Source organism: Leptidea sinapis, chromosome 5 (genome assembly GCF_905404315.1).
Source record: "Leptidea sinapis chromosome 5, ilLepSina1.1, whole genome shotgun sequence".
NCBI lineage: Eukaryota > Metazoa > Arthropoda > Insecta > Lepidoptera > Pieridae > Leptidea > Leptidea sinapis.
In genome coordinates, this window is record NC_066269.1 from 9,516,010 (window position 1) to 9,527,771 (window position 11,762).

The 11,762-nt window shown below is 35.3% G+C and overlaps 1 long non-coding RNA gene across 1 annotated transcript; it reads left to right on the plus strand.

The window, feature by feature from the left end:
• Positions 1-247: 247 nt before the first annotated feature.
• Positions 248-9,049, plus strand: LOC126964447 (uncharacterized). The gene is made up of 4 exons (XR_007729374.1): positions 248-389; positions 5,400-5,537; positions 6,773-6,947; positions 8,054-9,049. It is a non-coding gene; the product is annotated as an uncharacterized LOC126964447 (long non-coding RNA).
• The last annotated feature ends 2,713 nt before the right edge of the window (positions 9,050-11,762 follow it).

Consider the following 11,762-nt stretch of genomic DNA (forward strand, 5'->3'; position numbering starts at 1 on the left):
CCAACGGCCATCTGTCTTTCGAACTATGTGCACTGCCCACTGCCACTTCAGTTTCGCAACCATCTTAGTCGTGTCGGTTTGGTTCTTCTACGGATCTCCTCATTTCTGATTCGTTCTCGCAAGGAAACTCCGAGCCTCTCCTAACTCTACTTTGCCCTTTGAGCGACAATGAGCTTCCTGATAAGGCCTATAATTCTATTGAAGTTAATGTAGAATTCTTGATAATCATTTGACCCAGTGTTATCAATCTTGAACCATAACTAACGAAACGAAAATCTATCAGTTTTAATATAATGGCCTCGAGACGTGCAGGGAACATGTATTTATCTAAATGTTGTTTTTGTGTTCCTCTGAGAACCGGACTTTTAATGTTAGCGGTCTTTAAAATCGTAAGTAACTTACTAAAATTTTGTATTTTGTTGTTGCGCTTTTATCAGTGATAACGAAAATATATACATGCCCTCATATGTATCACCAAAGAGAATATAAATACTACGTAATAATTAAATTAATTAAAAGGTTAGTACGTCATACAATATGTAGATGGCGCTGAAATAAGCTGTGTATTATTTATTGATAATCTATCAATATTATTCGATGAAACCATTGGGATCGTTTTCTTGTATAGTATAAACTATATTCCGCCTAGCAAAACTCTCTAAGAAAAAATCGATTCATTCGATTGTATGAAACGTGCAGTGATTGATAGATTGACAGATGACGGCTATAATCCTGTAAAAAACGGAGATAGCCGAAATCCACTACGCTTTAAGAAACTGTTCGCTTTCAAACTTAGCCGGATTATACTTCGTAGATAACCGTCATACTGTAATTACTACTATTTCAAACTTATGTCAATTCACTGCACGTTTCATACTAAAGTAAATTTCAATTCTTACTCAGGCATTCCCGCCTCTGATTACGTAGTATTTACATCCCCTTTGACTATATTCTGTAAAAATTAATAACATTAATACTCGCAAATTCTGAGTGGTATACAATGTTATTATCTTATATTATATTTTAAATTAAGCTATTGTTCTTCGTATTCGTATTACTTAGTAATAATAACTTAAAAGTAATTGATTACATACCTATTGCTATTTTAAATAAATAAATAAGAATAATAATTATCCCTTTGAACCACTGCTCTTACTGAATATTATAGAAATTTTATTTATCACCTACAAATGGCGTTCATGGGGATCATTTGTTCGTAACTGCTTAACTTTAACCATCGCAAACAATAGATTTATTTTAAGGCAGGGTGTCCAAAAGTTATGGGACATGAAGGGAAAGTACCTTAAATATCGTTATATCGATACATTTAAGTCGGTTCGATTCCCAGACGAGGCAAGTAATTTTTAGAAAATCTTTGAATGCAGAATTACTAACTTTTAAAAATAACGTAAAGTCTTCTTTCAGTAAAATACCCTATCTACTATATTTAAGGTACTTTCCTTTCATGTCCCATGACTTTGGGACAACCTGTATACCAGTGACCTTGCTCATACAACGAGGGCAGGTGATTAGTGTGTGCGAGTTGTATATAAGGATTAAAATAATTATTAATTATTAATCATTGATTACTAAAGAAAAGTTAAGACTACCACCCGATAAAAAATTCTTTTCAGCATTTTTGTAAACAAACATTATGTTATTTGGAGTAATATTAACTGAATTAACTTTAGGTTTAATCTGAAAATTCCGAGTTCGATTAATGATTTTTTAGTTATAACATCTAATCAGATGATGAAAAATTAAAAGTACAGCAACCATCGGGCATATTCAAATTCAAATTGAAAAAATCTTTATTCACTGTAAAACTTTATAAGTTATTTAGTGCAAGTCAGGATGAAGTACAAGAGTTACAATAGCATTAAAATGAGTATAACAAAATTCATGAACAATAAATTTAGAAACAAGGAAGAAATAGGCCTTAGATGCACGGACGAGAATAAGAACTACTAGAAGAAGAAAATAAGAACTACTCTGTGTCACCTTACATAACAGAGAGGCACTAAAACAAGCCGGTAAACGTGTAAATACGTAGCCCCACGCATACACTTACACTAATAACGGGTGTTTTTTTTGCAGTTTTTGACAGATCACGCGTGAATCGTGTCTTGTGTCATTGTCAAACTTGTTCAGTTTAGTCTATAATTTAACCATGAATCGACTTACGAACGAACAACGCTTGCAAATTATTAAATTTTACTATCAAAATGCATGCTCGGTTAAGAGAGTGCATCGCGCACTTCTTCCAATTTATGGGCAGTTTGGTCGGCCTACTGAGACAGCTATTCGGAAGCTTGTGACTAAATTTCGAACCCAGTTTACATTATTGGACATTAAACCACGAACACGCATACGTAGAGTGAGGACCAAAGAAAATATTGCGGCTGTATCCGCCAGTGTTAGTGATGACCGTGAAATGTCGATTCGCCGCCGTTCGCAGCCTCTGTTACTCCTCTACGTGGAAAATTTTGCGAAAGGATTTGGGTGTAAAACCTTACAAGATACAGCTGGTGCAAGAATTGAAGCCACACGACCTCCCACAACGTCTAACATTTGGTGAATGGGCATTGGCAAAGTTGGAGGAAGATCCACTTTTTTATCTAAAAATTGTGTTCAGCGACGAAGCTCATTTCTGGTTGAATGGATATGTCAATAAGCATAATTGCCGCATCTGGAGTGAAGACCAGCCAGAAGCATTACAAGAGCTACCACTGCATCCCGAAAAATGTACTGTTTGGTGTGGATCGTGTGATCTAACGCCTTTGGACTATTTCTTGTGGGGCCATGTTAAGGCTCATGTCTACAGGGATAAACCAGCAACGATTGACGCACTGGGAGCCAATATTGAAGCATTTATTCGTGATATACCGGCTGATATGTTGGAGAGAGTGTGCCGAAATTGGGCCTTGCGAATGGGCCATCTAAACCGGAGCCGCGGCCAGCATTTGCTTGAAATCATCTTCAAACTTACTTAAATTATATTGATCGTTCTATCGATTCCAATAAAGATTTCATCAAATTTTTCAAATTTTTTGTGTTTTTTTTGAAAATCAAATCCTATACCTCTTAAAAAATCACCCTTTACAAGCCGATCGGCCGCCATTATGACATTTGCCATCGTCTGTGACAGATCAGTTTGCGTCGCAATAAAATATTTTAAAAATGCAATGTGAAAAAGTGTTAAAACAATACTATAAAAGCATTTGTGGATATATGATTACTAATGGGAAAAAAAAATGTGAATCTGGTATACCCCGTAACCCCACACACACTAGCATAAAGGTGCTTCACTTGCTAATATCACGGCGCGAAGTCCTTCTTTTTTTACTAGTCCGTGCTTAGATGTTGATTAATTTTTTGCGATACATTTAAATATTTTTATTGGCAATATTTTAATATCATTTGAGAGTTCTTTATAAAATATAACACAATCGACGATTTTAAGAGATTTAGCAATTTTACGGAGCCTAGTAGATGGAATTGCGAGTTTATGTTTGTTTCGATTATTGACATTATATACATCACTATTCTTTTTAAATTGGCTGATACGGAGGGGCACACTGAAATGATCGGGAATAAGAAAAACCACATGCACGGTATAGCTAAATTGTAGGTATTTTATTGTTTTTCGAAGTATTCTCCGTTCAACTTAATGCACTTTTCCATTCATGCAAACCAATCATTAAAACAGTAATTCCAGTCTGAAGTTGATATTGACAAAATGGCTGATTTGTACGCTTCCACAGCTGCTTCGGGGTCTTCAAACCGTTGACCGTTTGTATTCCGAGCCGTATGGGAGCTCGCATTTTCGTGATGTAAGATGATGCGACGTTTTGGGTTATTTTTTCTGTGATCGGCTATCATTACTGGTAAACAAAACGTGATATTCCACTCAGCGGTAACCGTTCTGCGATCCTGTAAAGGAATTGTAGCAACATGTCACTTTTTCGAGACAAACGTAGCAACCATTTTCTTTGACACGCTGCGGGAGCGAACCACTTTCGTTGGTTAGACCTCGTCTTCGAAGACCCAAACTTGTGACTGATGTTTTCTTTCAGGTTCGTATGAATAAATCCATGATTCGTCACCTGAGACGATATTATAAACGGGATTTGACTTCCCTCCGTTGAAGCATTGCAGAGTATTCCGGCTCCAATTTACACGAGCCGCCTTTTGCTCTTCGGAAAAATTGTGGGGTACCCATCAAGAAACTAGCTTTCTTTCACAAAGTTCATTGTGTAATATCGACTGAATAGCACTCATTCCGATACTGATAACAGCCTGAATCTGCTCGTATGTCACATGACGGTCAACTAATACAATAGTTCGCACAGCTGCGATGTTTTCAGGCGTGACCGCTGTTCTTGGTGCAGTGCTGAGCGACAACGACCGCGTCGGAACTCGGCATACCAGCGGTATATTGTCGTTTGACTCGGTCCTTCAACATCATAAATCGAAACAAGTTCGCTGAGACATTTATCTTGAGATAAGCCGCGACGAAAATTATGATAAATTTATGGTACGGAAATGTTCACGCGTGAGCTCCATTTCTGTTAACGACGTGTCAACTTTAAACCAACATAGTTTTTGTTTTTGAACTTTTTTTTAATTGTATGAATGTCATTATGGTTCTTAGAGGCTAGTATTCAAATTCTAAAAAAGGTTTTATTATAACTCAATCAGAAATATTCTATTCCCGATCATTTCAGTGCGCCCCTCGTATGTTTATGAGCGTACAGGAGGTTCTCGTATATGTACGGGCAGTGTACTTTTATAATATTAATTTCACAAAATTTTTTTCTTAATTAATCACTTGAACGCATTTTATATACTGCTCGAATTGCCCTTTTCTTCAGCACAATTAGGTTGTCAATATCTGCGGCCCCTCGCTTGTAGGGTATTTAGTATTTATTATAATTCCATAGGAAATGACACTATGAAAGTAGCTGAAACTTACAAGTCTAGCCGTTTCAACATCTGTCAGCTGCCTAATTTTTTTTATCGCAAATACTGCAGAGCTTAGTATATTACATAAGTTTTTATTTGAGCGCCCCATTGAAGCTTGAAGTCTAATGTAATACCTAGGAATGTTGTCGTCTCTACTCAATCTCCACTACATCAAGTTTGTCATTATTCATTTTTATAGGTGTTGGTTAAGATAATAAATATGATATACACTATAGTAATTAATTTTTTAGAACTGCTAGTGCTATATTCATTTGGAGAAAAACGGTTTTCAATTACCTAGTACTACTAGAACTAGAGGTAGACAAATTACCAATTCGATTCACTTCAATTGCCTTTCTACCTTTTGAAAAATCAAATTTTATCTTAATAACCTATTCGACAAAACTTAATATCAAAAATTTTTATACTTTCAGCTGGGTTTTTTAAGCTATACGACGTTCAATATCTTTTTTGATGACACGAATCTCTCGGATATGGTTTCAATCATTAATATAATTATAATGCTACTTGATGTGTTCTTTTCATCAGTACTGATTTTGGGTATTTATAAGGTTTGTGTTTTATTATATTAATTATTTCTTTTCTTTTCTATGGAAAAGGAGGACAAAAAAGCGTACGGGTCATCTGGTGTTAAGTGATCTCCGCCGCACAAATTACCCACACCAGTCCGGCTCCGTTGCACAAGATGCCGGCTAGATTATGGGTACCACAAGGGCGCCTATTTCGGCCATGAAGCAGTAATGTGTAAGCATTATTGTATTTCGGTCTAAAGGGCGCCGTAGCTAGTGAAATTACTAGGCAAATGAGATTTAACATCTGTTGTCTCAAGGTGACGAACGCAATTGTAATGCTGCTCAGAATTTTTGGGTTTATCATAATCGTGAGCGGCACTGCATTGTAATGGGCAGGACGTATCAACTAGTGGTACCCGCAATCTAGCCGGAATTCTGAGCGAAGAAGCCTCCCACTGATCCTAGGAATCTACTGTAAACACGACGCTGTTTGTCCGTCAGTCTGTCAACTCGCCACACATACTTTTTCTCTTCATTGGCTTAATACGCAGAATTCCTTATAAGTGGACCCGCCCTTACAAAATTAAAAATATACACATGCTGTCTTATTATAAAACACTATATGAAATACTTCAAATTTAAAATTACTTCTCTCTGTCATGTAATTCTGTAGTGACAAAGGTAGGATTAAGATAATAGTTTAAATTTGAAGTAACTTTACTTCGCGTTAATTAGTAACACAGTTTCTGTCTTATTAATAAACGCGAAGTTTAAAACTTTTGTCTTAATCCTACCTTTGTCACTACAGAATTACATGACCGAGAGAAGTAATTTTAATTAATTATTAAGCGGTGATATCTGCTTTTTCCATAGACTTGCAATACACTAGCGTATAAACCAACAAAGCGCGCAGTAGAAAAGAATATATCTAACGGAGATACAGCCAGAAAGAAAAGTAAAGCGAATTTACAGTTACTGTAACCGATTTTAATTGAGAAGCCATAAACAGCCACGCATGGAATTAACTCGATATTGTTAGTTTTATTTTGAATATTAAAATAGCTAACCGCAAGTAAGTCTAAGCATATACTTTTTATTGAGAAAGTCACCTGCACATATAGATAAAGCAACACTATATAAATATAAAACATTATAGTTGTTTCCGAGACGTATTGAAATATATTATATACCTAAAGTTAATAAGTAGAAAATAAGATACCCTTTCCATTTAATTAAATACTCAAGTATTTGTAACAATGTTTTCACAATTTTAGAGTAACGCCTCAGTGGTTCAAGTTTGTTACGCGTTGTCTGCTACGATATTGATGTTGGAGCTGGTCAAGTGTGTAGTATATATCACACTGGAGACGTACATATTACTCTCTGGTTCCCGACAGGATGTTTCGAGGAGATTGCTGACATTAAACACATATTCGCTGTTCTATATTGGTAAGAATCTAAAACCCTTCTTTCGAATGGTTTTTAAAGATTAGCTATTATATAGATATATAGATTATTGTGATAAAAGTTGGTTAGGGTCACACCGAAGCGTACATAATTCCTACTAATATTATAAATGTGAATGTAACATTGTTTGTTTCACTATCATACCCAAGCCACTGAACCAATTGTGATTAAATTTAGTACAGAGATAGTCTAGACTTCCTAGACTACCTTTTATCGCGCAAAAAAGGTTTTGAGGGGTGGAAATTTGTATGAAAGTTCGTCAATATCGAACTTTCACCATTAAAATTTGTATTTAGGCACTTGATAAGAGATAAATAATTTTTATTCTAGTGTTTTTAAAATTTAGACCTGTGTGGGATGATAGAATTGTCGAAGATGCAGTGCTTTGTAATCGGGTAAATCACTTGGCATTGCGAAGAAACGTCGTTCAATTGTGTGTCTTCTACCGCATTTATCACAGGGAGTGTTGCCATGCTGTTTGACCTGATTCCTGTCGCTGAGTTCCACCTTCGCTAGACACGCCACAAGTTTTTGTATCATCCTCACCATTTGTATGTATGGCGTTCCTCTACGGTGCCATGTTAAACCAAACTATGATATGACCTTCCTATATATATACGCGGTTTGCAGCTTCAAAAAAAGCATGTGAACCTTCCTAAAAGCCAGGTAGGAAACTAAGAGTTGTCGTTGGACGTTATTTGATAATAATAAATTGTAGTTTCTTCTCAATACCTTAAATAACACAAGAGTAATATCTATGTTATAAACTTAATTTGTGTTCCACATTTAATAGAGTAGGATTCAACCCAGTGCTCTAAGGGCCCTTTTTCGTACGCGAACTAGATCCATATGCAGGTGGAAATCCACGTGACAACTATGAATTCAACTGTCCGGATGACGCATGGTCCATAAATCTGTGTATGTTTCTTCAACTCTATATGAATCCCGCATCATCGTATAATTTTGGCAAATAGGGGAGGGAATTTACTTAAAATAACAAGTTATACCTTGAAGTTAATTTAAAAAGAAAATAAATAGACTTTAAAATTCGAAAAATTGACTAATTTTGTGTACGTTCTTGTTTTCAGCACTACAATCATATATCGTCATATTGATACGTGGTCATTTGTTCAGCATGAGGGAACATTGCATCTCCGACCCTGACACGTCAGCATACAGACCAAGGAAACCCCATATAGCTTACTGATGATATTTAATATCAGCCTTAAATCAAAAAAGAGGCCAGAATGCCGAAATATACAATTGCGAAAATATGTACACGATAGAATGTTGTATTTGAAGTTATTTTCTTTCCAAAATGGCTATTTATTTATTTACTTAAGCAAACTTTACAGCATTTCTATTCTACATGTTAAAACTATTGACTATATACATGTATTGTCTTTAAAAAATATTGGCAGGTTTAATTATAATGAAATAAAAACGATGGTAAATAAATGGTAATTATATAAAAAAAAGAAGAAGAACTTCTGAGTAATGTGTGCATGTGATAAATAATTATTAAATAGATATGCGTAAACAAAATATCTGATTCCGCCTGTTTATAAGTCATTGAGTACAAATTACAGTATGTTTTTGTTCAATGCATGTTCATGCATATAGAAAAAATGGACTTAAAACAAGGTGCAGCCTCAGATAATTTTTACATCTAGATAGAGTCTCTTACAGTTAGACAATCGATAAAAACAGGCCAGATCATCCCCACCATCTGGATGTGTGGCGGTCCTCTCGGTTAGTTCTAAACTCAATTTTTTTTCGACTTTTTCGAGGCTGTCATAGTCTATCTAGACGTATTAATGACCTAAGCATGCGCCCAATGTACGGAAGAGGGCCCATGATGCAGTTAGAGAGGAGACCGCTCACTTTGATCCAAATAATCTGAAACTTGCTGAAGTACCGGATCTACGCATTGATTTTTGAAGGGCCGCCGAAATAGATCAATCACCAAGTAAGATATAAAATACCCAAAGGAAAACAAGGATTATTATGCCTAAGAATTGTTCGGTTCAGTTGAATTATTAATATATTTTAGTACATATAATTAACTCAATAACCGCCATGCATAAAACTTATTACTACTTTTACTAAACATTTATTAAAACCTAACATTAATAATATTGTTTTATTTTATTGCTTCCGTTTTTTCTCAGAAAAATTATAAATATATATATATTAACAAGGGCTTACTTGATGGGCTATCCTCATCCTCTCCCATTAAATCATAGACAAAATACCACTCATCAAGTTTTCATTAAGGCGCTATAGTCCTAAAAAGTAACTTATTTAAAAATCTACTTAAAATACTTCTACAAATACTACGGCTCCAACTTTTTGACACGTTTATCTTCATTTTTTTATCTAAATTATCGCTGTTTCTAAAACACGATTACGAAAAAAAATCTCGATAGATTTATTTTTTGAAAAATAGTCTTTTTTATTTGAATTGTTTATATTATCATAAAACAATGATAGCTATAAACACAAAAGTTATTTTATTCGATAGTTTATTAGTATTTATAAGTTTTCACTGTGGGATTTATCAATACGCTTTTTGAATTATTTTATATTAATTTTTTTCGTAATAAATCAAACGCGACGCCATGGTTGCATGCTTGCTCAAGCCAGCAGTACGCCGATTTTGTGATTATTTTTGAAATCCAAGATGGCCGCTGCACAAAATTATGATTTCAGCAATATGGATATCGTGTCCGAGGTTCTCGAGGGTGCATAAAATCGTAATATAACATTTCTCTCATAAAAAAATGCATAAAAAATATTATCACAGTTATTCCGTACTCTAGCACTACTGTAACTTTTAAAAAATATTACGCGGTCCTTCTGGGTCGGCGGTCGTTAACCCGCATCGCTCGGTTCGTTCTTAGCCATGCCCGACGCCCGTGTCCATGCGTACCTATCGAATCTAACGTCGCGCAATTTTTACCTAAAGTGTTGGGAAAACCTCGCCTTAAACAAAAAGTCAAAAGGTTTAAACGGTATGGTCTTGGCGGATGGGGACTAGGGGAAAAACTGCGTAAGTTGGTGAGGTAACGCTAATTCCTGGGCAGTTTGGCTCGGATCGGCTTCCACCATGTCTTTCAATTCATTGTTATTCACCTGTGTTAGCGGTCTTCCACATAGTTTGTCAAAGTTTCAATCACGAAAGCGTTGAAACCAAAAAAAAACTACGTTGAAAATAACCGACTTCAAAATCTGAAAAGTATCAAATAACTTAAAATTTAATTTAATACACCTCTTATGCAAGCCTTTACCTTTAATTTTAATAAAATACTAGTATTAATACGTGCTACCTATTGATAGGATTTTAGCCAGTGCCAAGCCCTAAACAAAATAAAACTTAATATTATAAATAGCTTACTTACTGTAATTATTTAAGTTGTCTGGCCACGCGTGTCTGTCCGCGTGGGTTGTTTTGTTCTAGACGAAGCTATCCCGCTCAAAGTCACGCGAGGCGAGTGTAGGTACCTTTATCACATTTGGCTTGTCACCGACTTCAAAGCTATCAATATGTAGCATATAAAAATAATAGTATTTTATTAATATTAAAGGTAAAGGTTTGCATAAGAGGTGTATTAAATATTTTTTTTAGTTTATTTATACTTTTCAGTTTTCGAAGTCGGTTTTTTTAAAAGTATTATTTTTTTATTTTTTACAGTTAATAATAATATATGATCAACCTGAATGAAAACAAAAAAAAAAGCCGTACACAGAAAACAATTATGACATCCAGGTAGACGAAAATTTTCATATAAATGTTCATAAAATGAAAAAAACTGGGCCTAACTCTGTTAAACTTTTATGGGACCAAATGCATCTATTTTGCATCAAACAATTACGTATATCGGATTATAAATCTCAGAGTAAACGGTGTACATACATAAAAAAAATACCGATCGAATTGATAACCGAGGAGGTTTTTGAAGTCAGTTAAAATTCGCACGGTGCGTTCATTAGCAGTCCCCTCTCCAACCGCAACATTGATATTGCGAGCCAGCCTAGCGCAACTCTTTGTTATAATTAACAAAATTGTATTTGTTTGATTCGATTACTAAATAAGACAGTAATCACGACCATCATGTTCCCGAAACAAGCTTTATAGCTTGATGCATTCAATAAACGATAATTTTTATTTATCCACTTAATACTTTATTATTTTTAGTGACATATTTAATACTTAAAACGCTTTTACTTTCAACGCGATTCATATATTGGATAAACCTTACAAATTAATTTGTTTTGTATATTACAGTCATTGCAAAATACTCTATTGATTAAAAAGAGTGGCAGTTGAGTTTATTGTATGTTCTTCTCACGAGCTCTACTTGCTCTGAACATATGGTAGATTCTGTAATTTACAAGAAATATGTATAGCTTAAGCCTAATTGAATAGAGTTTATTTGACTTTGACTTTGACATACCATCAAGATACCTAAAATATGTAAGCTTATTAATGATCCATATTTTTTATGGACTAGGAGGATAAAGAGCGTACGGGTCACCTGGTGTTAAGTGATCACCGCCGCCCACATTGTCTTGCAACACCGGAGGAATCACAAGAGCGTTGCCGGCCTTTAAGGAAGGTGTACGCGTTTTTTATTTGAAGGTACCCTTGTCTTATCGTCCCGGAAGCACCGCACAAGGAAGCTCATTCCACAGAGTTTTAGTACGAGGAAGAAAGCTCCTTGAAAACCACACTGTGGAGGACCGCCACACATCCAGATGGTGGGGATGATATCCTAACTTGTGGCGTGTCGTGCG